This window comes from Bubalus bubalis, chromosome 16 (genome assembly GCF_019923935.1).
Source record: "Bubalus bubalis isolate 160015118507 breed Murrah chromosome 16, NDDB_SH_1, whole genome shotgun sequence".
In the NCBI taxonomy this organism is placed as follows: domain Eukaryota; kingdom Metazoa; phylum Chordata; class Mammalia; order Artiodactyla; family Bovidae; genus Bubalus; species Bubalus bubalis.
In genome coordinates this window covers 26,490,217-26,518,188 of record NC_059172.1, presented here as the reverse complement: position 1 = coordinate 26,518,188, position 27,972 = coordinate 26,490,217, and the positions used below count along the sequence as shown (strand labels likewise).

General features: G+C 41.1%; 1 protein-coding gene across 4 annotated transcripts in view; it reads right to left on the bottom strand.

The window, feature by feature from the left end:
* The window catches only part of BDNF (brain derived neurotrophic factor), a 60,142-nt gene that overhangs the window by 27,762 nt on the left and 4,408 nt on the right, over window positions 1-27,972 (bottom strand). The window contains exon 1 of one of the 4 annotated variants that reach the window (XM_006068006.4): window positions 10,669-10,942. The exons of 2 other annotated variants lie outside the window; for them this stretch is intronic. The gene's annotated coding sequence lies outside the window, so the exon portion shown is untranslated. Of the gene's footprint in view, window positions 1-9,526; window positions 9,849-10,668; window positions 10,943-27,972 lie in introns of those variants that run through there. One more of the 4 variants, XM_006068007.4, reaches the window with a different exon arrangement.

Sequence of the window (27,972 nt, the reverse complement as noted above, 5' to 3'; positions counted from 1 at the left end):
ATTGCCTTAATTTGAACACAAAATGATACTCAATTGTTATATATAAAAAAGAGATTATTCTCTTAAGAGTGACATAAGTTTTTCCAAAATATTACAATCCACAACTGAAAATACAGGACAGGCAGGAAGTTCTGAAGTGACTCAGAGAATTTGTTCAACAGCTTTTTAAAATACTCTTTACAAGTGAGTATATAAGGAGGTAATGGAAGCCTTACCTGGGAGAATCAATGGAGTGGCTTACTATAGAGCACCTGATGATGGATGGATCCATCTAGCCCAGTGCCTGGGCACTAAATTAATGCTAGATGAATTAATAAATAAAAGAATCATCCCCCATGTATAACACCTTTACTTTCTTTAAAGAAAAGCTTTGAAACAGGAGAAAACATGCATGCAGCAACATGAACTATAAAATATGTGAAGCTCTAAAGAGTATGTAAACAGTAAACTGCTTGCTTTGCTGACTGAAAATATGAATATTTGATGAGACCATGCAGAATAAAATGGTCATGACTCCTAGGAGTGGGCTGTGTAACCTCTGGTCTAAACTTACATATTAAATGTGGGTTAATTAATTTCTGACTGTTCTACAGAAGAGCAAAATAAGTTATTAAAAAAAAAAAAGAAAGTTAATCTATCCATGTTGAAACATGAAAAGGTTGAGGGAGGGGCCAATTCTTGGACAGTTTACATTTAGAAAAGGAAACTCTTTGGAAAACTGTTAATAGCCGAGGGTGCCATACTTTGAGAAGGGGAAGGTGAGTGCTGTGGGCTTTTTTTAGTTCAGTTACTGAACTCTAAAGAAATCTAATGTCAAAAGCTAATTTCTTAAGCAATTTGGGTGTCTGAACCTGATCAGGACTCTTTTTTAAAACATTCCATTCTGTATGATCCAAAGGAAAAACAACTACTTTTGAGAACCCACATGAAAGTATGAAAAAAGCAAAAGTCCAGCACTTTTCAAAGAAATGGGAAGGATTTCTGATGCTCAGTTCATTATGCTGCACCTATCTCAGGCAGAAGACCCAAAGAAATACGTGATTGTCATCAGGATTGTATGTGAACTAAAACAAGGAGCATACTGATGATATGACCAATACATTTGAAAAAACTTAGGAGTACAAAGGTACTTCAGAATATACCTAACTCCAAGCTTCCATGTTAATATCCATCCATTCTAAAAAGGTTTCAGTCTGTGCTTAGAACAGGAAACTGATCATATTCCATATTCTTTCTTTGTTAAATCATAAATTCACTCAATTCAATGCCTTGAATGTGGTGAGCCTGTGATATTTACTTAATTAAATCAAACTGAAAGTTCTTCTAGATACTATGTACAGTGCTTAAATTTATATCACTGGTTCTAGATCTGCTCTCTGGGGCAACATAAAGTAAACTCTCTCTTTCCTCCATATGCCAGTTCTTCACAATTGTGAAGACGGTCCTCTAGACTGGACATCAAGAACAAGTCAGACATGCTGCTCCCTAGTCCCCCAGACATGGTGGGCAGCGACAGGATATTCTTTCTTATTGAGCCAGGTTGGGTTCAGAATTCTTCTTAACCCAGACTTCTGGGAGCTACCATCATGTGAATTTAGACTAAAGAAGACAAAAATACATTCGCCATTCCAGCCTAAGTCTTCCTGTCCCCAGGCTACCCATTCCAAGTTTCCTCAGTCATTGCTTACTTGGCAATGGTTTCCAACTTCCTATGCATCCTGGTCCCATTGATCTCAATATATACCCTTCTGTCAGTGCTGTACCGAAAGCAACCTATTTCATTTCTTGAACTGAAGATAAAACTTTTTCTAAAAAACTTGTTCTTTTTTATGGGAGCATAGCCAATTAGTGTAGTGACAGTTTCAGGTGGGCAAAGGGACTCAGCCATACTTACACCTGTATCCATTCTCTTCCAAACCTCCCTCCTGTCCAGGCTGCCACTTAACATTGAGCAGACTTCCCTGCGCTATTCTATGTATAGTCTACTTGAGAAATGGGGGGAAATTATTAGTTTCCCCAAACTAAAACTGCAGACCAAAACTGCAGTGTGTGTGTGTGTATGTGTGTGCGTGCGCTCAGTCGTATCTGACTCTTTGCAACCCCCACGGACTGTGGCCCACCAGCCTCATCTGTACACGAAAATTTCCAGGCAAGAATTCTGGAGTGGGTTGCCATTTCCTCCTCCAGGGGATCTTCCCGACCCAGGGATTGAAGCTGTGTGTCCTGGGTCTGCTGCATTGGCAGGCTGGTTCTTTACCACTGAGCTGCTTGGAAGGCCCTAAACGGCAGTAGTTCTATCCAAGTCCCTCCACCCCCATCGCCATATAGACACACCACTGTCTTACACTCATAGCCTGCGGCTGTTTAAAACCTCTGAGTTTCCTCTGTGCAGTCTAAGTCAGCCCCCCAAATCTGGTCCCAACTCCATATTCTCTCTATTTATACAGTTGACTTTTAACCTAACTAATCATAGTATTTTACATTTAGCTGATCCAGATTCTATCATTCAACAGAATGCCTGCTGGCTTTGTGTTTCAAAATGATAAGCACATCGTCTGTGCCTTCAGATACATTATCAGCCGGCGTGAGAAGGCTGAATGAGCCTTCACCATGTTGCATAAGAGAGAACACCTTCAACAGTTTGGTCTAGGAATGTGGCCTGGGACTCCGCCAAGCATCTCTGCCAGCAGCGTGAAGCAAATTTCTCGACCTTCAGATTCTGTGTGATGTAAAAGAAATTTATCTGTGTTTAAAAACACTCCCCATAATTCAAGAAATAAATGAACATGTGAAAATTCAGGGAAACTTGTTTCAGTTTGGGCATAGGTTCAGTTTTCCAAAGCAGAAAGCAAGTATCGGAACAGGCAGCAAATGCTGATGGTAACAGCTCCAAACCAAGAGTGATTAGACTAAATCCCATGTGGCAAAAATTTTACTCTATGAGTTTCCTTCTTTTTCTATCTCCCTCGCGCACCCCACCCCCCATCTCGCTCTCTCTGTATGTGTGAGAAGTATAGATTTTTCTCCTGAAAAGTTAAGTTTCTGCACCTGATTGCTCCTATGCATGACACAATGCACAGACAATATAATACCTTCCTTTGGTTATCTGCTTACCAGAAATTGACACTCACTTAACATACACTGTTTTCTGTTCCCTGAAGCACAATGATCAGCATCGCCACCAGTACCTCAAATTGAAAACATTAAGTGAAAATTCACCAACAGGTTTATAGTTGCTACTATCTAAATCGGCTTTAACATTTCATATGTTCCAAACATGACAACTTTATGAGTGAACCAAATTGTGCACAAGCAACTTCAGAATTCATGCAACTGAAGGACATTTATAATACCTACCACAAACACAAAAATACTACACTTATTTCCTCCAATTTCTGCCTCTCTGCCAGCAAAAAATATTTTTTTTTGTAATTACAAAGTTTCTTCATTGTCCACACTGTCAGAATCTGAGGCAGCTATTAATCAATCTATTTGTTCATTCAACAATATTTGTTGAAGCGTTTCTTCTACAACCAGAACCATTTTGGATACTATTGCAGAAGCATGCAAAAATGAAGGAAATGCAGATTTTGGCATCAAATAATTTTAAGCTAATTTTAATGACTGGTTCCTGGTTCCATAAATTTTTGGTGCTGGCTCAGACGTATAGGTTTATCTAAGGTTGAGGCAGCTCTTACAATGCCTTCTTGTCTTCCACCTTCCCCCTTACTTTTTTGGTGTTTAAAGTCTTGCTACATATATGACCCTTTTTTTATTCTCAAATCATTAAAGTTAAAATTAGATCATAGATCAAAGGCATTCTTAAGGTCATTCTATTCAATTTATTTGGTGTTATTATATCTCAGAAAGGGCAATGAACTCTCTGTAGCAAGTAAATAAAATCAGAACCTTTGTACTCAGTGCTTCAGCATATATCGTTGAAAATAAAAAATGTTAAAAAGGAGGCCGCTCTTCTTCCTGGCGGGTTATTCTACATTTGGCTACTATTAAAACACTAAAAGGACTTGGTGTAGATATTGAGGTATGTATCTGCCTGTTTTAAAAATCTCATCTACAACCCCAAGTGCATCCTAAACCACCCACACACAAACACCACACCCCTACCAACACATACACTCACCAAATCTGAATAGGGTGGCCAGGCAATCCTAGTAACCATAGTCTTGGAAAAGAGGCTCAGATGGCACAGAAGCCGTTTGGCTGGTAAAGCTGGTGATTTTGTTCTCTAGGTGGCGCTATTCCACTTTTGATGAGTTGATGAAATTCCTTCCAACTGTCTGTTTATTTTCTATTTCCATCATATAAATCTTAATTTTATATGTACTAGTTGTAATTAAATGACAGATTGCCTTCCAGTTTGATTTCAATAAGCTCTTTTGAAGTAAAGTGACTTTTTCACCACTTGATGTTACACATTTCCTAGTTCTGTTGTCTTAGAGTTAAGGAATCTTCCTTTGCCTGACCTCCTCCCTTTAAAATGCAGACGCATGTCAGAAACACAGAGGGGCATCATAAAGCTTCAGCCAGACCAAAGGAACCAAGATGAAAGCACATTTAAGAGCTACTAGGTTCTGCGAGCTCTCAAAATCAGGACATTACTACCATGACAACCAATGAAAAGTTTTTTCAAGTGAACCTTTGGGGAAAACTGCATAACACACGTTGTTCTCTGGGCTCTTTGGAAATAAACTTTTATTTTATGATGGCTGTCATGGAACTTTGTGAAATGACTTTGCTTCCCCACCCCCAGTCACTCTGCTGTCCGACACCCACCCCCCAATTCATCTAATGAAACCCATGCTTAAACTTTAGACAATGTATAGATGAGACATCAGTGTAATTAGCCACTTCTTAGTATTCAGTGTTATCGGGTCAGATTTGTTTCACCAAAAGTGTAGTGTCACAGAGTTTGTACTTGAATTTGAGTACTTTCATTTAAAGAAAGCTCCCACACTACTTCTTTGACAAGATACTCATGTTTTTCTTACAGAAACAAGAATACCTTCCAGTTCACTTAGAAAACATGCCCATTTACCACTCCGTCACCCCCGTAAGTTTTCCCAAGTCCATATATTAGTGAACTCCACTGTTCCATATCTGTCATCAATAATGATTCCATATATTTAATAACTAGGTCCATGATTTTTCTAAGCCTTTGGTGTGAGTATTCTGGAAAGCCAGAGTGCATTATTTACGATTAAGCAATTCTAGGATTTCCCTGGTGGCTCAGTGGTAAAGAATCTGCCTGCAGTGCAGGAGACCAGGGTTCGCTTCCTGGGTTGGGAAGATCCCCTGGAATAGGGCATAGCAACCCACTCCAGCATTCTTGCCTAGAGAATTCCATGGACAGATGAGCCTGGTGGGCTACAGTCCATAGGGTGACACAGAGTCAGACACAACTGAAGTGACTAAGCAGCAGCAGCAAATAACTTTATGACTTAAGAGGAAGTTTAAGGAGACTTTGAGGACGCACATGTCTAGCTTAAAAATACCAAAGGCTTCCACTGTTTCCTAGGGTTAAACGCCATGTACAAATGACATACGGATTTCATTTGCCAACATCATTTACTGTTTAACGTGACTCCATCTTAAACAGAGTAAATGGATGCAGAGTGTAACCAAGAAGTTCACTTACTCACTTCTGAAGCCCATCTGGGCATGTTATTCATCCTAATAAAGAAAATTCACCACAATGCAGTTAAACATTCAAATGATTTCTTCCTCCATGAAGCAACAGCTAGCCGTTTGAAACCCAGAATTCCCCGGAATTTTCTCCTCCATTCCTCTTTTAAAATGCAATTCACAGCTTGAGATTACAGAGTCTGCCGGTGGCTGAATGACTGCACTAGATGGCTGAGAGTCCTTCAATTAAGCAGCAATTTTGCAATTAGTGGAAACTGAGGGAACCATAACAATCATTTGACAACAAGTTGAGACAAGTTAGCAATTACCCTATTAAAGGGATACATTCACATGCATTGGGCAGAGCTAGGCTAGGGGAGCCCCCTCACACAAGCTGAAATCTTCTACACAGGGAAATGTAAATGTAAATGTTTCAGCCATTAAAATAAATTCAGTTTTATGGACATCAGAAACGGCAATGGTTTTCATTTTAAAAGATACTCAGAGTTGAGTTCTCATGTACTTTTCCATTCTGTTTTCATTCAAGCAGCCTAAAATCAGTCTGTCTGCTGTGGGACTAACTTCCTAAAACTAAAATGTTAATGAAGTACTTGTAGATTACCTTTCCATTGTGTACATCTTCAATATTCTAAAGCTTAGTAGAAGATTAAGTCTATGGTTGAGACCCAAAGCTGCTGGCTCTTACATTCCACAAATTTACACCTGCATATAGGGCTGTGGATGTGTGTGTATGACCAGGGTGGGAGGGAGGTATTGGATACTAACAGCAGGTTCTAAAGACAAAAGTACCCCAAATCAACAAGCTCTTTGCTGTACTATGAGGTGGGCATGCTCAACTTGCTGTGTGTTAAACTGCAAACCAGAGCTATTTATTTTTAAAAGAAATGAGATAATCAATTATCTGCTTTTTGACTATTGAAAAGCTGGAACTCTTGAAAGATTCCAGGAAGAGAATAACTTACATTCTAATGGTGCCCCTATTAAACCGAAAATTCAAGGATTTTGAGCCAGGATTTTAGAAATTTGCATTATTTGCAGAACTTCCCTCTCTCCAGGTGAATCAAATGAACCAGCAACATTCCAGCATCTCCCCATCTCTCTTTGGCTATTTTCAGATTTAGGCAATTAACTCACATAGTATAAATGAATCATTTGAGGTGAGGTCATTGTATTTCTGGCAAATGATCATTTTCTTGGTTCCTTCTGTTTGCAAGTAAAAGTTACACTTATTGAAAAGACATCCTAAAACAGAGTTCCTAAATGTTTTATTTTCTGGACACCCAAATGTTAACCCACTGTAAGTCTTAAATAATCTTAAATATGATCTTAAATGAGATTTCCAGTTACTAATTCAGCTCTGAATAGGCAATGAAAGGCTCCAAAGGTATGTGAAAAATTACTCTGTTATTTTCCTTTTTAAAAAAATGTGATGTCTAAGTGTGTCTGCAATGTTCTAATGCTTCAAAACATGTACGTAAGTCTTGTTTATCTGGAAATCATTTCTTTCTGCTTATATCATTTATAAATAGAAAACGTTTTGTAATGACTTAAAATAGCTCTACATACATAATGCTTCTCCTGTCATAATACTTAGTACAGGTCTATATTTACCAACATTTATCACATTTTGCAAAATAAAGTGGAAGAAAAAAAAAAAGACGACTTTATGGCCTGGGAATTCCAGTAATGGTGACCAACGAGTTTTAAATTCCAGTAAAGGTTATGGTTACATTTCAACAAGTGTCTCTTTCCTTTCCCTTACCTCCAGCAGTAAACTTGCAAAAGAAGAATCTTAAGCAAGGTATTTGCAAAATCAAGGGACAGGAGTTAATGACCTTAAGCAAGGTATTTGCAAAATCGAGAAACAGGATTAATGATGGTTTTAAAGGGGTGTGGTCCCTCAAGTCAAAACTTTATGATCTATTGCTTGTAATAATTTGGAGTACTACATGCCATAATCTCATAAATTTTCAACCTAAAAATCATAATGTTGCATGGGTAAACAAACACGTGTAGACGAATTAAATCAGTACCTCAATAAATTAAAATGCAAAAAATATAAGTAAATACAAATATAATTTTAAGGCCAAAATGGCCTCTGACTTTATAACAGACTCACATAAAATACTTTTTTTTGGGTAAAATTAAGGTAAGGGGTATTTTCCCAGAAGTTAAACCAATTTGAAGGTCTCATTTAATAACATTACATCCTATTTAAAATCAATATGCAGTTTTATATGCAGTAAAAAGAAATCAGCGTTCCCAATTACACATGACTTTGCTTGAAAAAGATAACTGTACTAGCAAATTAATAAACACTCAGGAATATGCTTTTCTTTACTTCTGGCCAAGAACATTCCTGCACTCTTGTCAGAAAATATTCGCTGTTTACTGCTGACATCGAGGAGTAAGTGTAAGATCCCTGAAGGACCCTAAACTGAGATCCAGGAATCCCTAACACACCACCAACCATAGCCTGTGAAAGCTCCCCCAGCTCAAGGAAAACTTGCACTGGAGCCAGGGAGGCGCGACGAGTCGAAATTCATCCGAGTCGGGAGTCAGAAGCGTCACTCAACAAGTCCCTCCTACCAGCTACCGAAGAGATCCCGCAAAGCCATCTCTTACCACTTCCCCAGCCCCCAGCCTCCCGCCCCTGCAGCCGCTCTGGGTAGCTTGGCCGGCAGAGGGCACCCTCTACCTTCCCTAGCGCCGCTCTCCCCACCCCCTCCTCCTCGCGGCCCCTCCAACAGTGTCCGTCCACCCCGCTCCACCCGCAACACAAACAGCATCCTTAGACGGTGACTCTAGTTCACCCCAGCAGTCCCAAGGCTTTTCTTCCCTAGGGGGTGCCACCAGTCTGGAAGTCCCCTTCTCTGCCCGTCGAGCAAAGAGCCTCCAACCCTCAGCTATTTCTTTCCAGGCACGGCTAATTCACCCATTTCCTCTTCCCGGCTGTGCATGGCATCCCTGGGGACCTACCCGAGTCAGAACATCACCCTCCGCCAAACACACACACACACACACACACACACACACACACACACACACACACACACACACACACACACACACACACACACACACACACACACACACACACACACACACACACACACACACACACACACACACACACACACACACACACACACACATCCCTCCCAGCCCCTGAAAGCCAAAACTTTTCACTTTTCTGCAAGGTGCCTCAAGGGAGGTGCCCGGGGTGGGGAGAGGCGTGAGCACAACTAGCCCCGGAGTCCCTCAGCCCCTTTCAGGTCCGAGCTGCAGGAGTGTGTCAAGTTTCCCAAGATAAACTCGTACTGGACCCGTATACGTCCGCTTTTAACTCAGCTCCTGGGGAGCAGGTGATGATGTGCAGCCCTGCTGAAGCCCCGGGGACGCGGTATGCGGGCTGAAGGAGCAAGCGGCCCCCCAAAACCTGCGCAAGGGCCGCCCAGCCCTTGGGAAAGATTCGTATCTCAGCCCCAGCCCCGTCACCTCAGTCGGGGCCCCCCAGAGCTGGCGCCCTAAATCGCTCTCACGACCCCTCCTCTGCTGGGGGTCCCCGGGGCGCCGTCTTCTCCCATCGCGCAGCTCTGCGTCTCTTCTTGGCTTTCTCCCCGCCACTTCTGGGCTTCCCGGGGTCCCCTCTCTCTCGGGCGTCCTGGCTACCCCTCTGGATCGTGCGGTGGGAGAAGAAAGCTCAGCAGGAACAACTCAAAATGCCCCCTTCTCTTGGAGGGGAAGAAAGGAGTTCTGGCCTGTTCCCCATAACTTCGCCCCCACCCCTCTCCGCCCCAGCCAACTTTCCCTGGCGGACCGGCGGCTCTCGAGCCAAGCCCCAGGTCCGATGCTCGCCTACCTCGGGGTCCACACAAAGCTCACGGGTCCCCGGCGGCGGAGTCACATCGTCGTCCCGCTCCTGGCCCCTGCGCCCAGCCCAGGTCCCCGTCGCGGAGCCGCTCGCCGCCGGCCCCACAGCAGCGGTGGCAGCTGCAGTTCAAGCGTCTCATCAACGCTTCCCGTGGAGGAGGTGGGGGGCGCGCCGGGCCGGTTCCTCGGCCGCGCCCGGAAGCCCGCGACGAGACGGGGTGCGCGGGACAGCGAGCGGGCGGGTGCGCCCGGGCGCGGCGGCAACGGGGACCCGGAGCTCCAGCCTGCGCCTGGAGCTCGGGTCAGACATTATTTAGCTCTTCGGTTGAGCTTCGATTGGTCAAACGGCACCGCCCCCCGCCCCCCTCCCCCAGCTCGCCCGCGCCACCGAGACCCGTGCGGGGCGGCCGCTTAAAGGGAACGCTGTGCCTTTTCCTCGCCCCCGCTCGGCCCCGGGGAGTCCCCGGGCTGCCCGGGCGCCCCGGACCCGCGCGCCCCCGTTCGGCCAGTCCCCGGGGCCCTGCGATGTGGCCCTGTAAGCCCCGCGCCCGTCCCTGGGGCGCCTCAACGGGACGCGCGCGCCACGCCCGCGGCTCCGATGGGTGACCTAGCCCCGGCCCGGGGGAACCCCGCGTCCCGGGCCCTCCGCGGAAACCCGGGCGGTCCGCGCCGGGACTGAAGGGAGCGAGCGCGCATCGGGCGCCCCCGGGGTCTCGCTCCCCTCTGTGGCAACTCCCCCCCGCTTCATCCCGGCACCTAAGTTCTGTGGGAGAGGGCGTGCGTTTCCCGGGCCACGGACACACCTTCCCGCACCTTCCCGCACGACGGAGCTTGCCAACGCGAGCACACAATGAAATCGCACAGAGCAGGGGGGCTATTGGTTTACTCCGCTGCCTTAAACACGCCGCGGCTTAAACAGAGTTCGTGCACTGACCTCTCCGGAGTTTGCCTAATAGGAATCCAATCAAGATAATAACGGCATTTTTTATTCATGAACACCCCCAGATAACGTTACACCAAGTTACTTGCTCCAGTAGGGAAGCCGAGGCAATGACAGACCTCACTCAAGCCACACGCTTTCTAGTCGACCAAACAAGAGGGAAAAAACGGAGAGAAAGAAAAGAAACCCACCTTTTCAGTCACTACTTGTCAAAGTAAACATCAAGGCAGCTGCTCTGGGGAAGACTTCGGCCCCGAAACTCCCAGACTCTATTCTTTTTTTCACGTTCCCTTTGGTTAAAAAGAAGGGGTGGGGTTGAGGGGAGTCTTTGGTGCCCGCTATGTACTCCTTCTGGTCTGCAGCAAAGAAGTTAAATTATTGATAGTGGAAATTGCATGGCGGAGGTAATACTCGCACCCCCTGAGCGAAGAGCTCCATTTGATCTCGGCAGAGGCTGGGAGATTTCATGCTAGCTTGGGGGGGGGGGGGGGCAGCGGCTGCGCGAGCAGCCTTCTCCGGGTGAATGGGAAAGTGGGTGGGAGTCCACGAGAGGGCTCCACGGTGCCTTGACGTGCGCTGTCATATGATACCTCCGCTGCCTCGAAATAGACACTCTAGTGCACGAATTACCAGAATCAAAATTCAGCGCATTTAAAATGATACATCTTTTATTAGAAGAGTTCCGTTCCAGGGCATTGCATGGTTCTGCAGATGTTTTCACTTCCCTCCCTAGCAAACTTACACACATAAACCAACCCTTTTAATAAAGAACCTGGGTAGCAAAGATAAATAAAAAGCCTTCTGTTTTAATGTGTGTGTGTGTGTGTGTGTGTGTGTGTGTGTGTGTGTGTCTCGGGGTGGGCAGTTGTCTCAATTAATCCTCACTTCGCCCCTCTTCCCCCGCAGCAGTCTTTCGGATTCTTAGTTGCAGGTAGCCAAGACTCTTGCAGAGAACTTCATATTCACTTTCAATATACTATCGGACAAACGCTTGCAACCGTCTGTCTAGGTTCCTGCTTGAAGGCGGAATTTTCTTCCCACTAGTTCGACCAGTTCCTGCGCGAGAGTACAGACCTTAAAATTTAGAGTAAGGAACGGAAAAAGACCCTGACATTTAACTTGTAATCCTGGGACCTCTTCCGAGCATAGAAACCACCTGTGTTTTAGTCGCTCAGTCGTGTTCAACTCTTTGTGACCCCATGGGCGGTAGCATGCCAAGCTCCTCTGTCCATGGAATTCTCCTGGCAAGAGTACTGGAGTGGGTTGCCACTTCCTTCTCCAGGGGATCTTCCCGACCCAGGGATCGAACCCAGGTCTCCTGCATTGAAAGCAGACTCTACCATCTGAGCCACCAGGGAAGCCTAAAAAACCTCCAGGGTTGCCTATTAAAATGTAGATTTATCCTCCTGAAACTGTGATTTAGTAGGGGGGGGAGCAGCGTCCAGAAATTAGCATTTTAACAATCACCTCTAGCGATTGGGAAGCAGAAAATCTGGGGTCAGCTTTGAGAAGCACTCTTTCTTAAGCAATGCATATTTGGGTGTCATAGGAATCTCTCATTTCCCCCAAATTTGGTAGGCATTTTTATGAGTATGTGCATTTCTTCTGTAATCTCAAAGGAGTTTGACCTAATCATTGCTAAGACTCATTGCTTTAAGAATTTCTCTAAACACTCCAACATTAATTTGGGGAAAGGGAAAGATTATAAACAGTTTCCTCCCCTGAACCCTTCTGTGGTTATCAAGAATGTGCTGTTGAACTGAATATGTAATATCATTATATACTCAGTTCAGTTTGCCTAAGGGTTTACAGTTTTAAAAAAAAATGAGTGCACTTATATTAGCTGTTTTAGAGCTTCTAAAGACCAGTCACAGAAATTACTATTCTTATTTTATAAATGAAAACCGGAGGCTGAGTGCCACGAAATCATTTGCCCGAGTTCACACAGCTAAAATGCCAGAGACAAGACTTTAATAAATCAGGAACTCCAGCTAGAAATATCCCTGCCTCTCCCCACCCCCAATAAGGGAAGCTATGTTTCTTGGAAGTGTTATCAAGATGTGCGATCTTTCAGCGCCTCTTTGCAAATTGTTGGACCGAATAGTCAAATTATTCAAATATATGCATATTCTTAGAGTGTCACACATTTAGCTTTGCACCTCTATCAACTTGACAGTATACATGACCGGCACAAACTACCCTACAGCACAGATGGTGAAGTATATTGTGGAATATTTAATGTATGTGAAATATACAGGCTACTTGGAAGCAATGAAGGACAGAGGTCATGAAGCCCAGCTTGGCCCCCTCAAAAAACCTCTGTATGATTCCCTAGGACATCCCAGATGGCTCAATGGTAATGAATCTGCCTGCAATACAGGAGACTTGGGTTCAATCCCTGGGTTGGGAAGATCCCCTGGAGAAGGAAATGACAACCCACTTCAGTATTCTTGCCTGGGAAATCCCATGGACAGAGGAGCCTGGCAGGCTCCATGGGATCACAAAAGAGTCAGGCACAACTTAGTGACTAAACAACAAATTGATTCCTAGGGGTGTAGGCTGAGTGCAGACACAATTTCTTTTAATATGGAAAAACAATTTGAGAGGCTAGTTTATAAATCAAAAAAAAAAAACAACTGTACTGCTTTATAAAATACTGGAGGAGCCCTACCCTAAGCTCTCTCTCTCTCTATATATATATATTTATGACTTGATGATAACTTTATATATATATATATTTATGACTTTATGATAACTTCAGTGCTTACTTTCCAACTTTAAATTTGCTTGAAAATGAGTTATTTCTCCAGGTTTTTAAGCTCACTTGTAATTGTGTTCCTTTTGGAGAAAAACCTAACCAGTGAATATCAAGAATCTGAGCATTCTCAATGCTGCTAAATGAGAAGTTATGGCAAATCTACCTACTAAATTCACATTGCCACGTCAGCATTTCTGCTGAAAGTGTTCTTATTTCTGACACTCTGGTTGTATGTATAGCCAATCTTCTTATTCCTACTCTCCCTCGATGTTATACAGATGGATATATCCTTACTTTCCAGTGTGTGGTGCAGTTTTACTGAGGAAAAGACAGACGAGCCAGAAATGGCAAGAATATTTAGAATAAAAGAAGATCAAATGCCAATTCAGATAAACCTTCTGATGAATCAGACCTCTGGACACTTCTGAGCATTTCCCAACTTTCTGATTTGTGATAATGGTGTTACCAAAACAATAAAAACCCAGACTTAAATGCTTGCCTATTTGCCTTAAAAATACATCTTACATTAAAAACAATGATGCCAAGATAAAGTTGTACCAGTGTCTTGATTGGAATTCTGAATAATTTTTTTATTTGGTTAATTCAGGTGGCATATAGAGATAGTGTTAGAGGTCTAAGATCAAAGGCTTTACAAAAATCATTTTCCTATTGTGATCAAGGGTGATGCTGAAAATATAGAGCACGTATTTCTGATTCTTTTTAAAGATTGGTCTCTAACATGATAGCTGTGAGAGCAAAGATTCCAAGTTTGTAATCTGAATATTTTCTCAGTCACCAAAAGGGGAGAGGATTTCACTGCTTGAAAAGAAAATGCTCTCAATTCTACTTTTGTGGGACCTACAAAATTAATTTTGAATTAATCAAATCTCTATTTTTGGTTGCTGCTGTTGCTAAGTCGCTTCAGTAGTGTCCAACTCTGTGCGACCCCATAGACGGCAGCCGACCAGGCTCCCCTGTCCCTGGGATTCTCCAGGCAAGAACACTGGAGTGGGTTGCCATTTCCTTCTCCAATGCATGAAAGTGAAAAGTGAAAGTGAAGTCGCTCAGTCATGCCTGACTCCTAGTGACCCCATGGACTGCAGCCTACCAGGCTCCTCCATCCATGGGATTTTCCAGGCAAGAGTACTGGAGTGGGGTGCCACTGCCTTCTCCGCTATTTTTAGTTAGGATCTAATCAATCCTTCTAACAGAATATTCTAGAAGGACAAAGGTCAGGGAGAAATTCCCATCTATTCTTGTCAGGAAATACGAACTAATCCTTATTACCCAAGTGGGAGCAGAGGCAGTAAGCTCAGATGTGACATTGACATATTTTTTTCTATTAATAATTTTAATTGGCTGAGGTCAATTCTACTATCACTATAAGCATTTTATGTTTAATTATGTTTACTTAAGTTTCCTAGTTACCCCTGTCTTCAGTCTTCCTTGCAAAAAAAAAAAAAAAATGTCTAGGATCAAATCAACTGACCTCAAAAACGGCTGAAAATTGGCATAACGGAAATAATAAGTAAACAGAAAACTCTCCGGCTGAGCCGAGTGGCAAAGATGTTTTCAAATTCATGATGTATGGTTTCAAAGGGCCAATACAGTGTGAAACTGTCACTCATAATCCTCCAAATTATTGAGCAAGGCCTGTCCTGAGAATAATCTTACGGGAAAAATAATATCCCTATTCACTAGATGGTACCTTAATATGAGGTGTACTTCTTACCGGTAAGCTTGTCATGAACCATAAGAGTAACTGTGTGCCATACTGAAATACATCCAAATGGGTCAACACCTGTTACAGAAATTATGTAACCAGTGGCACCCCACTCCAGTGCTCTTGCCTGGAAAGTCCCATGGACGGAGGCGCCTGGTAGGCTGCAGTCCATGGGGTCACTAAGAGTCGAACATGACTGAGCGACTTCACTTTCACTTTTCACTTTCACGCATTGGAGAAGGAAATGGCAACCCACTCCAGTGTTCTTGCCTGGAGAATCCCAGGGACGGGGGAGCCTGGTGGGCTGCCGTCTATGGGGTCGCACAGAGTCCGACACCACTGAAGTGACTTAGCATGGTCATTAGTGATGAACAAAAGAAAAGCACAGTAAGAAAATGTTAGAAGGGCCAAGATTAGGAGAGTAGCGCAAAAAGGTCAAGAACTGATTCCATCTGGGAATAATATTTAGCTGGATCAAAAAAAAAAAAAAAGCATAAAAACCATTATGAACAACTAACTCCCAAACATATGCGAGTCATCAACTCGTAGCCCTCCAAGTTACCAGAGTTCCTGGAGAACATTTAAAAACCAATAATGAGCAATAAATTGGTTTACTTGTTACAATGTTTCTACAAGGATAGTCAGAAGGGACCTGACTGTGGGCTTTAGGACAAAAGTTAGAACTGACAATGGTAGCTGATTTTGCTGGTTTTGCAGGGAGAAGAGCCAGGAAGAACTTGAGCAAGTTTAAACCAAAGCGTTTTAGGACATTGAATCAGGTTATAACGAGCAGGTTACCTTATTTTTGAAACCCAACTATTTAGGTTGTGTGATGATGGGAGTGAGAGATTTTCTACTGCTAAATTTTATATTCTTCATGGAGAAAGTTAGCAACGTATGCAAAAAGATAATTTAGAAAAAATAATTACTGAACTTCCTAAAGTCATATTTGAAAAACCACACCAAGAATTTGGCCTATTTTTCCATGATTCTGAATCTACACAGTGTCTATGGTGAATATTTTTTGGGAGGAAAGGCTCAAGGTAGGAATAAAGTCCCCAGTGGTACCCATGCAAGGATTAGGTTTTAGATTTGTGTCACATACAGAATCATTTAGAAACCTCTGACACTCTTGGCCTTCTTAACTTCAGTTTACTACCTTCGCTTCATAGTTCCATTCATTCAGTTGATGAAAACTTGCTGAGCACCTCCTACCAGACAATGCTCTATGGACTAGCATCCATGCAAATGAGTAAAACACATCTTAGCCCTTCAGCTGCTCAAATTCTCCACCTAAGGTTTGTGTTTTAATCCATTGGGCCACATATGAGTTAGTTAAAAGTAGGAAATTATGCTTTGTTTAGTTTTGTTTTCCCTTGCCATGGGTTTACTGTGTAGAAAGATGACCATCAGCATGACCCTAGTGGTCAAGGGGTAGCAGTGATGGACAAGAAACCTGCTCCCAAAGCTGAAAGGGCAGCTAGCAGCTGGGGAGGGCCCCTCATGGTTGATCAGTGCCCTAGCCATCTTTGGTTAGCAGTGTTTTACAGAAGGCAGACAAAGGATAAGAAATTAGGGTAGAGTTAGTGATAGGGAGAAAATGAGACATAGCTTGGGAAAATAATTTTTCTAAATATGATCAGGTAGACTTATAAAATGGGCTCCTCAGGTGATGCTAATGGTAAAGAACCCATCTGCCAATACAGGAGACACAAGGGTTCGAACCCTAGGTTGGAAAAATCCCCTGAAGGAGGGCATGGTGACTGGCTCCAGTATTCTTTCCTGGAGAATCCCATGGACAGAGGAGTCTGGCAGGCTACAGTCCATAGAGTCACACAAAATCAGACACCACTGAAGCAATTTAGCATGTACACATGCAGACTTATAAAAAGACAGATCCAGAAGGGATCTTTCAAGATTATCTCCTCTTCCTCACTACTCATAGGCCTATCACAAAAGACCAGGAATATAGACTACACATACTTCTTCTGACGACCTTTCTAAGAATCCAGTCATCATAGTGCTTGGAAGTTCCCACTTGTAACATATTTTTGTTCTTGTTGCAATTTATATTTTATTTCATTTCATCCAACCTTAGTGAAGATAGAGACCAGCTGCTTCCTAACCATCTTGTGTTATTAAGTCACCCCTCAGCTTTTCTCATAGCGAGAAATCAGATCTCACAACCTTTCTTCATAAACTCCAACTTCCAACCCATTAATCATGTTCTTTGGTCTACCCTGGACCTCCTCCAAGATTTCCATACTCTTCTGAAAATGTAGAGGCCTGTATTAGACATGTCTGTGAAATTATCCAGGGCTCAGGAAACATGGGAGTCATGAATTATCTGAACACAGCTGTTGGGAAAAACTAAAGGGAAGATTCAATCAGATTGATGAATCCTTTCCTTGCAACTTGGAGACAGAAGCGGTTGTTTCATAAAAAGATGATCCTTTATGTCAAAGCTATATATTCTATCCTTAGTTTTCAGATGAAACATTTTTCAAACGAAACAGATCTTTAACGGGACATTTTGTTTTTATTTATTCTCAGCAAAATTGTTTAAGCACAAGTAATTTTTCTGTTCTCCACTTAATGTCCCAAGTTGTAGACTTTATCTGATAAATTAGGATAGTACTTTCATAGTCTCAAGTAATTTCTCTCGGAAGGTAAGGTCTACAAAATACTACATGACTTTTGAACTTTGAACTTTCTCCTAAATTAAACCATGTCTTTTCATTTCATCTGCATTCCAAACCTAATTAGAATACAGTAAAACTGAGTTGAAGTCCATAAGAGAGAATCAAGCTAACCTACATGATTCCTAGAATCAAGTTTAACTGATAATTTCACTTGTCAAGAATACCTCTGTTATGATCTCACAATCTAATGTGACCAACTATTTTGGGACTTCTAATTCTTGATAGCCCAGTTGAAGAGCATGAGATTAGCATAAATATCATCCCCACTACTCCCAGTTGTCTGTTTAGGCCATGTTGAAGGAATTCAACGGTAACTTCAAAATCAATCCAGCAGTGGATTAAAAGAAATTAAGCCAGACACGGAATGAAATCAATACCCTAAAAAGAAACTGAGTAGAAATGGGTAACATTTACTTCCCCTTCCTAACATCATTTGGAGAAACTATCAGGGCACTCTGTGGCCAAAAGATTACTAAGAGATTTGCTTCTAAAACTTTAGTGTACCAAGAAGGGTACCAAGAAGTGCAAAGTCTGGCTGAACCTAAGAAAGAGTGATGGTGATACAGATGGACAAGACAAATATAATAGCTCATAAAACATGAGGACAAAGAGATGGGGTAGAGTGGGAAGTGAATGGGGAAAAGCAGAGCCACACATTTAAATTCCAAGATCTCTTCATTATTATTATTATTGTCATTTTAGTTATGGTTACATATATCTTCAGGGAAATTTATTTTTCTCTGCTTGGACTGAAGTCATGACCTGGGAGAGGTGGTGATATATAAGAGGTGGGGGAAAATAGATGCCCAAGTTTGGAAGTCAGATTTTGAGTCTATGATACAAATTAAATATATTTCTAGGATGCAAATTCAGCTCACAGTCAGTTTTACTCAAAACAGACTCCATACTGAATTAGAAAAATGAAGACCCAACTCTTTATTATCAAATTGTATGCTTCTCCCAAATGCAGTAAAATTTTTAGCATTGAGAAGCTTTTATTTCAGAGACATGTTTTCCAGGAGGCTTTGGGAAGAATGAGCCGATGCTATCATGCATTCTGGCCTTTTTAGCAAAAAAAAAAGTTCCCAGGATAAATAACTGAAGTTAACTTGCATTGCTCATTGCTTTATGTCTATGATGAATGCTAACTTGAATTACCATTCTCACATAATAAACATATTTTTATGGTATTACAACCAGATTGTGGATGTAGATCATCTTAGAACTACTTTGCAAGCCAAATTTCCATTGCCTTTCATTTTATCTGCACACAAAAACTAATTAAAGTGAGTAAAAATAAGTTGAATTCCATAAAAAAGAATCATGCTAACATACATGATGCCAATTTATCTCAGAAAATATGTCAAAGTTTGACATATTTTTGACTATTTGCTTGACTAATTAACATTTTTTCTAATTTTACTTTTTGTTACTGTGTTTTTGATAAGTCAAATTGTTATTTATTGATATGATTTTGTCCTCCATTCCTAGGAAAAATTTATAAAGTCTAATTTACCCTTCAATGAATTGATAAGAGCGCAACTTCAGGACAGTATTTAATAATAAAATTAATCTTGAAAACAGAATTACATGTATAAATATCATATGATACAAAGAACCAGTCTCAAAGAATATTTCTTTGGAAAATGATAAGAGTTAAAAAAATATAAAGTTTAAATTAGTAAACATTTCCTAGCATTTTTAAGAAAAAGGATTTTAAGGAATTTTAGAATTTTTTCCTTATTTTTTGTTGTTTTAAGAAAAATATATCAATTTTTTGTTTTGCTTTGTTTTCCTAGGGTAAGAGGGGAGTATGCTACAAGAAGAAATAAATAAAGCTGTTGCCAAACCTCAGATAAAAATCTAGAACCAACTGAAAACACTGGGAATAATATAAGAATCAATGAAAACTTGAGGTTTCAATTCATCTTGTCTTAGTTAGTGTCTCAATAATCATAAAGTAACTATGGAGTATTGAAGAAATTTAAAATACTATAATTAGTTTTGTCCTGAAAGTGAAAGTGTTACCCACTCAGGCATGTCCGACTTTTTGCAAACCATGGATTGAAGCCTGCCAGGCTCTTCTGTGAATGGAATTCTCCATGCAAGAACACTGATGTGGGTTGCCATTCCCTTCTCTAGGGGATCTTCCTGACCTGGACATCAAACATGGGTATCTTGCATTGCAGACTGATTCTTTATCATCTGAGCCACCAGTAGGATCAATGCCGTATTGAAGAAACTTAAAATATTATAATTAGTTTTGTCCCAACAATTTGAAATTAGCAATGCCTTACTGGAATGCTGTTAACATTTTGTTAATTATGTTTATATTTAAGAAATTAAGGTATATACACAAAAATCAAGATATTTTGAAAAATCAAGATAATCAAAACCTTGCTCAGGCTATTTATTGTTTTCTTATGTTTGATTATTAGAAAATAGAAGAAGTATCATTATCATATGATATGATTGTAAGTCCTTCAGTAGTCAAGAGAATTTGGGTTCTTGTTTAAACGCTATCACTTTCTGGTCATGTGACCTGGAAAGTCACTTCACCAGCCCACGCTTGTTCACATCAATGCTATCAGTTTCAGAGAAATGTTTATTGAATAAGTGGAACAGCGTTAACGACTGTGCATCTCAGTCACCTGATCAATGAATGAGGCCAGGACAGCAGGCTATAAGCCGCGGTTGCCAAGTCTAGGGGCACATTCAGACTTCAGCTCAAAGGAATACATAATTCAGGTGATTTTAGTGTACTAAGGAAATTTGTCAACTAGATCATCTTTAAGGTTCTTTTTTTCCATATAAATTTGAACTGCTTACAGGAACTGTATATCTTTGGTAAACTAAACTTGAAACTCATGTAATTATTTCCCCTAAATTTAGAGCCTTGAGCCAAGGTAAGGAGTCATACTCTTCTGCATTTTATACTACATAGTTATCTCTGATGAGGTTTTAGGTAGACTTTTTCATACACCAAAATGTCCTTTAATATCATCCTTTCCCCCTGGGCTGGTTTCTTAGCTTTAGGACATATCAAATGCATTGTGAGTTCAGGCCATCCTTCCTTGCATAGATCACAGTGGCAGTGGGATGAGGTTTTTTCATAGCCTCCAGATCCTTGATTCTGTATATGACTTTGGCAACTCTGCAAAGACCACTGACTTGTACTATCTTGGACTTACCAGTTTGCATCCATTCCCTCATTAAAGACCACATCTTTCTAAGAGTTGTTTTCCAGGAGGAAGATGGATGAAATTTATTAGGAAGATGCCCAAGTGGATGTTTAACTCCTTTACCCAGACTACCCCCAGCTTAGTTTCTAGAGCTGCTATTCTGAGTTCTGAGTTGGTGCAAAGATGCAAAGGACCCAGACACCAATACTTGGCATTCTCCCAAACGAGATGCTAATTCCAGAGAAGTTCCAAGTTTGGAGTAGGGCTTTGGGAGGAAGAACGTTAAATTGCACAAGAAAAGCCAATAAACATTTTAGTCCCCAGCAGGGACTATAAGCCTTGTAATTACATTTAGGATTGTGCTTGTCAATCCCCTTCTTCTCCATCTCTGTAAACAACATGTTAGCTTTGGAAGTTTGTCATCCACTGGGTTTTTGGAGAAGGCATTCCTCATCACAGCATCTGCAGTGCTATAGCCAGTAACAGTTTGAAAAGGCAAATTTATGAAAAGGCTTCTAAACATACTAAATCCTAATCTAAACAATTTATAACGTTTCTTACTCAATAACTCTCAGAAGTCAACTATCTTGGAACTGCCCTAAACAAGTTAAGAAAAGAGTCAGACATCATCCATGGGGTTCATAAACTAAAGTAAGTGGAAGGAAGAATGTGCAGGTGAAGTATTCCATGGAGTAGTCTTTCTCTTCAATGACTATATACTTATTTCTGGACAATATATACTTATTTCTCTCTTGTTAGTGTTTTAAACATGACAACAATTATAATAAGAACAACTAAGATTGTGTAGGGGCTTACAGATTAGTTTACTGAGTAAAAGAAAGGGCTTGGAATTAGACAGACCTGGGTTTAGTCAAGTTTAACCACTTTTTGACTCTGCTAATTTAGGATATTGGCTCAGACGGTAAAGCGTCTGCCTGCAGTGCAGGAGACCCGGGTTCAATCCCTGGGTTGGGAAGATCCCCTTGAGAAGGAAATGGCAACCCACTCCAGTACTCTTGCCTGGAAAATTCCATGGACTGAGGAGCCTGGTAGGCTACAGTCCATGGGGTCGCAAAGAGTCGGACATGACTGAGTGACTTCTCTCAAGGAATTAACTGCCTCAGTTTCCTTATCTTTAAAATAGGAATACTAATAATCTCTGCCAAGAAAGATCATTGCAAGAACTCAGCTATGGGAATGTAGAACGCTCATCATGGTGAACTCAACAAAGTTAAATTAAATGATTATTTATTTGATCCTCCCCCACTTTAAGTGGTAGCACTTTCTCCATATTATGATTGTGAAAACGGGGTTTTAAAAAGGATAGGGGACAATCAGTGGTTTGAAAATCTTTCATTAGTTAGCAAAGATTCAATATAATTCTAACGCAGCATCTGTGGCCACTGATGTTGAGATTCTCAGACATACCAAAGGGTTGTGTTAAAGATCTCTTGACAAAAACGTGTGTGCCAACCTGACAATGAGGAATCCAAGTCTAATCTGTGTGGTAGCTATTCCATAGGGAAGTGTAATATTATAATGGACTTTGGAACTAGAGAACATTAGGTTTGAATTTTAGCTTTTCCATTTAAGATTTGCTGTATAATTTGGGGTAAATAAACTATCTGAGCTCCAGTTTCCTTCCTTATACAATAATATAATCTGTCTCAGAGAATTACTTTGAGGGTTAAATAATAAATGTCAAATGCAAAGGAAACAACTTAGCACTGGATAAATGCAAAATGAATGCTATCCCGTCCTATCATAATGTGCACGTACTTTCTCATAGTGTAGTAATGACAGAAATGAAGTCTTTATAACCTCTTGAGGTTAGTGAAGCCACACCAGGAATCTGAGGCAATGCTCCCTAAGTCAATGACCAGAGTCTGAACTTTTTCTCTTTATCAGTGGAGTGATGGATTTCTAGAGCATTGAGGGTAGTGCTAGTGGTAATAAGGATAAACCTCAGAGTAATAGGGGCATCCCTGGTGGCTCAGTGGTAAAGAATCCACCTGCAATGCAGGAGACGTAGATCCCTGGGTTGGGAAGAACCCCTGGAGGAGGAAATGGCAACCCACTCCATTATTCTTGTCTGGGAAATCCCATGGACAAGGGGCCCTGGCAGGCTACAGTCCATGGGGTCACAAAAGAGTCGGACATACTAAACAACAACAATAGTAAGCTCAGCTCATAGAAACATGTCTACTACACCTTAGCCATCTCATCTGCTGGTTCTTTATCCACTTGGCAACTTGTTAAATGGCAGAAGTGAACTTTAAAAGTTTTCTCCAAATGCCAATTTCCTTTTGCCAGGATGGAACATTCAATGGCTCATACTGAAAGGCAGGGAGAGACTAAACTAACATTTCTGAATCTATGCCATGTTAATAAGCACTCACTTCCCCAAGTGTTCTATTGTCAAATATGTTTGGGAAATGCAACTCAGTAGTATTTGCCAGACTTTGCCACCAATAGAAATCAGTCACCTTTATACCACATGTCAGTTGTTACAGATATCCCAAAATACACAGACGCTTATCATTCCTGGAAAACTACAGTATTCACCTTGCTGCTTGATCTTATTTAGTTTTTAAGAAAGCACATATATTGGGCATCTGACTCATAGCTCAGTTGGTGAAGAATCTGCCTGCAGTGCAGGAGACCCAGGTTCAATTCTCAGGTTGGGAAGATCCCCTGGAAAAGGAAATGGCAATTCACTCCAACACTCTTACCTGGAGACTCCCATGGACAGAGACTGGCAGGCTATAGTCTATGGGGTCGCAAGAGTCAGACACGACTAAGCACAGCACTGCGTATCTATTACTATATCATGCAAATTGACTTTTTAAATATTTGTACGACTATATTCCAATGTAATTGACTTTCTTTGTGATTGTATACTTTTAAGTTTTATTCATTTAGAAACATTCTGAGAAGGGTTTATAGGCTTGACCAGACTGCCAAAAGAGGGGAGTCCACGGCACAGAAGTGGTTACCAACCACTTGGTGGTAATCCAAGTGCTGTGAATCCAACACACCCCAAGGAGAAGTAATAGCAAGGCCATTCTCAAACACTGGCTATGGAAGTTGTTGGGGGAGAAAGAAGCCCTTACTGGAGGAGGAAGGTAAGAGTAAAAGAAATCATTGTTTCCTACCAACACAACCAGAACAGTAATGAGTAAGGATGGTAGAGATCTAGCTCAGTGGACAAACGGATGTGAAGATTACCCTGAGAAAGGACACGTCTATTTAAGAACACATCCAGTATTCTAATACTAACCCTGTTTTGGTTTTCTTTTCTATTTCTCTGCTCAAATTTTCCCATGTTTCCTCTCTTTTTTCCCATTCACTTGCCCTGTAATGTCCTATCCCACAGGCATCAGATGTTTATGGAGCCTTTCTGCAATCCCTCAGTTTAGGTATTTTTTCCCACAGTCACGTTATTACCTAGGGATAGTAGTAGTTGCTATTGTCCTTGAAGAGGGAGATAAGACAAGTCACTTCCAACTCCTGCTGATGCTGATGGGTATGGGGCTTAGCATACTCTGAAGGAATCCTGAATTCCATAACATCATAGCATGCACTCCGGGCACAAAGATCTCAAAGCATCTTCTTCTGCTGTTACAGGCAATTGATTGGGTTTCCCTTTTCCAGTGTGAGAAGGTTTTTAAGTGCATTTAGCATTCACTCAGAGGTTAAAAACAGTGGCAAAGTACTTTCTACCTCCTGGGGTGATCCAGAAAATGTTCATAAATGGTCAAAAATGCCTCACACAGGCCACAGGTTTCTCCTAGCTTCAGACGAAAGTTAAATTTGGAGGTCACACACTGCTAAACTGTTGATTTTTAGCTACTTGACTTTTAAGTTTTTTATTTTTAAATTAATACTTTGGAATATATTTTCCCATTTGTCTAAAATAGAATTTGAGAATGATGCATGTCATCCTGAGTGCATCAGAAGTTATTTTAAATATGGCATCTTTATAAAAGTCAATAGCTGCCTCATCAAAGGGCAATCATGTCCAGTGTGGGTGGCTGTGCCAATTGTTTTTGAACTACTGCAGCGATCTAGCCAATCCCGAGGAATGGCTTGCAGCCTTTCTACACCCACATTTTTCTTAATTATCTCCACCAGGCTGAGTTAGCTAAGGACAGACCTATAGCATTTCCTGGATGTCAAAATGCCCACACACCTTCTGCAATCCTTGGGCTACCAGCTCCCTTTCATGTTTCTCCTGGTTGGTCTATCTAATTACCTATTATCATGTGTATATAATGCATTATTCATGAGGCCCAGACAATTTCAGGGTGTAATATCTTTGATTTTAAAAGGAAATGACCTGAAAAATGAGAACTTCTGCTGGCACAAAGAAAACAAGCATTTAATTTGTTAGTGAGTCTCTCATCAGCCCATCCCTTTAAAAAATAACCTGCAGAAGTTTGAGATCATCATTCAGATGAAAACTTTCCAAGTTTGTTTCTCAAAAAACGATTGGTTCAATATCCAGATTCTTTCTATGCTAGATTCAAATAAGTTGCTTTGATTTTTCATAATGTACTTCCTAACAAAAAAAGTTAAAAATTGGTGACACCCAAAATTGTGCATCATCAAAGATTAGGGTAACTTAGGCCCAAGAAATAAGTTAGCCATCATATCACTCAAACTTGGAGCTAAAATGGAACTCAGAGTTTATCCTAAGAACATCCTCCTTGTTTTCTGTGTGAGGACATACGGATCAAGGGGGACTAATTGATTTTTCTAGCTACTGGTAATTAGTTGGGAGCAGAGCTTGAACTCAGGCTTTTAATCTACTTCACTGTGTTCTCTTGGAAAGATAAGAATCCAGAAGTCTATCTTCTTCTAGGGAAATTAAAGGACAAATCAGGTCTCTAAGCTGTAAGTCCACCAAGCTAAGCACCTTTTAGTCTTACACACTGCTGAATTTCCAGACTTTAGCATAGTTCCTGGCACATAGTAGATTGTCAGTTAATGCTTACAAAATAAATTTATGAACATTAGAGTCTCTATAGAAAGCATTCCTCTTGGGCAAATGGAAAATGGCCTGTTAAGCTCATGATCCCCATAAATATCAGAGTACCTACTAAGAGAAGCAAGATCCCAGGCATTCAACACTAGGATGAAATTCCAGAGGGTTAAAAGAAAACAGGGCTTCCCAGGAGGCTCAGCAGTAAAGAACCTGCTTGCCAATGCAGGAGACATGGGTTTGATCCCTGGGTCAGGAAGACCCCCTGGAGAAGGAAATGGCAACCCACCCCAGCATTCTTGCCTGGGAAATCCCATGGACAGAGAAGCCTGACCGGGTGCAGTTCATGGGGTTGCAAAAGAGTTGGACACGACTGGACAACTAAACAACAAGAAGAAAATAAGCCAGCATGAATCCACACATCAGAAATGACCCCTGAGAACCTTCCCAGGCCCCAGATTCTACAACTCACAAGAGTCCTGTTTTGTCTTCAGCTCTTCTTATTCTCTGTGTTGTTTTGGGGGGAATTAGTGCCTGTTCCTTAGATAGTATATCAACCCTAGAAATATCCTTGACTTCTTTAAGCCTCCAATTATGGGAGAGTGAAAGAATGGCTTAGGAAGAAAAGGTCATAGACTGGCAAAAACTTTTCATTGGCCTATAGAATTGTGGGAATGATTTGTAGATAACTTTTCCCCCTTTTAAATTAAAGAAATCAAAACAGGAGAAAATAATGCCTACAAGCCCCTCAGATGCCAGAGTGGGGTTTGAGGCAGGACGGGCTGGAGAGCTGAAAGTGTGGTCCTTGAAATCTGAAGAAAGATTCTGAGTCAGTCTTTCCCTCTTACTGGCAATGTACTCTTGGGGAACCCTGAACCTGAGGTTCCTCATTTGTGAAAGGTGACTAATAATTCCTACCCTTCCCTCCTGGCTGAGATCAGATTAGGAAACCTGTGAGAACTTTCAAACCACTATGTGCTTATAAAGTATTATTAGTAGCAAATACAAATAAAGTCTGCATTATACAGAATTCTTTATAGGACTCCTTTAGAATGTTAGGAAAAAAGGGGGAAAGTCAATCTGAACTTTAGAAAACTCAGAATGAACACTCCAAAAATTGCCAACTGACAATGGAGGCAGGGATAAAGATTTGACATTTTCATTTTTGCACCCTGGTGTTTTGGGGTATTAGTCTTTAGGGACTATGTGTTTCTCTCAAGACACACTTGTTCAAGCAGTAGCTTTAACATCCAAAGTAAAAGAAGATTTAATATTTTTGAAATATGGCCACTCTTTGGCCAAAAAGGAGAGAAATTTTCTTTTTATTATTTAGGAATATAATCTTTCTCCCCTTAAAAGTAACAGCCTCTCTCCCCATTTCCATAGGATTCAATATCAGTAAGCTCTCACTAAATGTTAATGTTTATTGTTATTTATTAAATGCCACGAAGTATCGTTTACATGGATCAAGGCATGTAAATTTAAGAGACTCACCGCTTGTTAAATTCTCTAGAAACACACAAACACACCCATACACACAAGTGCACACTCACACCCATACACCAGCAGTGGCAGATCAGCAGAGAAAGACACCAGCCAAAGAAAGATAATTTGAGATACTTCTGAGGTAGCAGTTGTAAAATTAAAATAGGCAACTCATTAAATTATCCATAGAGTGAAAAGAAAGCTACAAAAATAGATATTTTTCTGGCAAGTCAGTGCTTTTTAGAACAAATTTAGTTTTAAGCAGAATCTTAAAATCAGATTATATCAGTTCATATTCACTAGAATCAGTTAGATGGTTAGATTAGCTTTTCCTAATTAAAGAAAAGGATTAGCTTTCCTGGCTTTTGATAGAAGTATATTTAATAAAAACTATGTTCAGTTAGACATCATTTTAACTGACATATTGTAAGCAGTTTGATTAAATGAATGTCATTTGAGCAAGTTGGAGCCTTGTCCCTAAATCACAGAATTAGAAATGAAAATCCTTTGTAAGTCATGCCACAGTGATGATTTTTTTCCTCATTTCTATTTGTTGGTTTTTGTGGCTTATTATCTATTTTGTGGTCATCCAGGCCTTTGCCTCTCACATTGCCTGATACTGGAATGTTGTTTCTTACTAAGCTTCCCCTAGAGGACAGGC